Source organism: Berghia stephanieae, chromosome 3 (genome assembly GCF_034508935.2).
Source record: "Berghia stephanieae isolate SIO BIC M18660-M18661 chromosome 3, UCSD_Bste_1.3, whole genome shotgun sequence".
Taxonomy (NCBI): Eukaryota; Metazoa; Mollusca; class Gastropoda; order Nudibranchia; family Aeolidiidae; genus Berghia; species Berghia stephanieae.
The window spans coordinates 79,540,509-79,543,008 of NC_088362.1; the positions used below are offsets into that span (position 1 = coordinate 79,540,509).

At 37.8% G+C, this 2,500-nt stretch overlaps 1 protein-coding gene across 1 annotated transcript in view; it reads left to right on the forward strand.

Moving 5' to 3' along the window:
* LOC144968551 (uncharacterized) overlaps window positions 1–2,500 on the forward strand; it is a 328,253-nt gene that overhangs the window by 288,407 nt on the left and 37,346 nt on the right. The gene's annotated exons all lie outside the window — the stretch shown is intronic.

Genomic DNA, 2,500 nt, shown 5'->3' on the forward strand with positions numbered 1-2,500 from the left:
TGTTTTTTAACATAAAATATCGATAAATTAAGATGATAGTAGTAGTAGTAGTAGTAGTAGTAGTAGTAGTAGTAGTAGTAGTAATAGTAGTAGTAGTAGCAGCAGCAGCAGCAGCAGTAGTAGTAGTAGTAGTAGTAGTAGTAGTAGTAGTAGTAGTAGTAGTAGTAGTAGTAGTAGTAGTAGTAGTAGTAGTAACAACATAAAGTTCATAACAAGGCCATAGATAAATTTTCCGAATCCGTTGGTCTATTTTTGGCAATAACATAATATTCCCATCACGAACGGTACTCACACCATACCACCATCAGTCTGTCAAAACAGACCAATGAAAATGCTTCGAAGACTGCACCGCTGATTAGTTATTCTGGTTCAGATGTAATACTATCTCTCCTCTACTACAAATTGACTTAGCACTTTCGTCCTTACCTGTGTTTGTTATATAATAAACTCGGCGTGATATGGCATCGTTTACCAGGATATTTATTGTGTGCCAGCGTCTCAAAAGGGCGTTATGTCGAAGTGGTTTATATATATTGTATGCTTAAAATTGGATTTATAGTCAAAAAGTATTACACGTGAGATTCGTTATATCAATGAATTGCATTTAGAAGTATACCTATATTTATTTTAAAATTTATTTTCATAAAGTGCATAAACCCAAAATATCGTATTTCTGATTATGTTGACTTAAAATTCCCGCGTTTGCATCTATGAGACTTCGTTATCTTGTTGTACGACACTAGCCTTTGAGCATGTAGATCCCGGGTTTGAGTCATGCTCTGAGCTGTGAAAAGGTTCTTTACTCATATTCTCTCATTGCACTCATGATTACTTATCAGTTAATAGCGTTGGTCTCTGGCGACAAATATAAATTTAATGTTGTCATACTCGCCGTACATGATAAGTAGCGTTACTGTTGGCTTGGGACCCCTTATAAAGCGCTTTGATCACGTTTAGAGGATACTGTCCTATACAAATGCTCAATGCTCTATTCGTCCCACTCCAATACAGAACTATTTTGACGCAATGGGTTAGACTTACATTAAAGATGTAAGTATTGGAAAGGATGGGAGAGAGGGCGGTTGGGGGTGGAGGGGGGTAAGAAGGAGGTCATCGGAATAAGAGTACGTGATCAAAGGATTCTTTGTATTCCATGGAAACTATGGGTGACAATGACACTTAACTGTTTCATGTACGTTGTCACTTCATAGACACACCTATACTGTACTTTAAGATCCTGCTACTGTTAAAGTGCGAGGATAATACAGCTCTCTCTCTCTCTCTCTCTTTCTCTCTCTCTCTCTCTCACTCACACACACACACACACACACACGCACACCCACAACTTCAACAGACACAAACACGTACATACATGTCATAAAACAGGTCAGGAAACCCAACCCAGCATATGGTATTAGTCCTGTCTTGTCTCAATAGTTGAGAAATGAACGAGACAACAGCATCCCTTCCTTCCCCCCCCCACCTCCCTTCCACCCCCTTCCTCCATGGACTAGAGCTTCCCAGTCATTTGTTGTACAAATGTAGACCAGACTGGACTCGCCACTATGTGCCATTACGCCATGATTCTCCAATGCATCCTGTCTCTTTAAAGGAAGGGTTCAAGGGATAAGGATTGTAGATAGATGGATAGGTAGGCGTATAGAGATGGATTGTTCGGATATGTTTGTTTGTTCTTAACGGTTTTACGTCACTTGCGACACACTTAGATCACATCAGCGCCTGTTAAAACAAGGAAATAGGATAGTCAAAAAATTCTAGAATTACAATTAGAGCACCAAAGAAAATATAAGACAAAGCGGGATTGTACAAATAGGGAAGAGATGTAGACTCCAAGAGCACACCATTGATGTACTTAGTTTGAGATCACCTAAAAGTCTCATCAAGACACAAGCACAGGATCCCACTAAGAGGAACACACTCAAATGCTTGCATTAAACAATCAAAACAACAAATATAACAATATATAACAGAGAGATGATTTACAACGAAAAAATATCACCTCTCAAAACTATAACATTTGACTGTTTCCCTCCCAGCCAAGGGAAAGGACAAAACCAACTAATCTTTTTTCAAGACAAAGACAAAAACAAAGTTGGAAAACGGTTACAGGGATATAGTCGACTAGCAAGTGACCTCCCTGCCCACTGTGGGAGGTCAGGAACCCCATCCAGGATTATTTGAATAGGTGGATAGAAAAGTAAGTGGGTAAAGTAAGAACATAGGGAAGTATATGGGCAGATCTGCCTACTTGAAATTTTTAACATTCGTAATTTTTAGGAGATAAAAATTGTAGTCGCTATAATAATAATATAACTTTTAAAATCAACAATGTATCCTCAAAAACATTAAATAACATTTCAAAATCCTTATAATGATGTAGTCTGGCAACAACTTTCATTTCCAACAAGTTTTAATGACTTAGAAACGCTCATGAAGTTCTGAAATTGGAGTTAAAATTTGGTAATTCTACATATTTTTC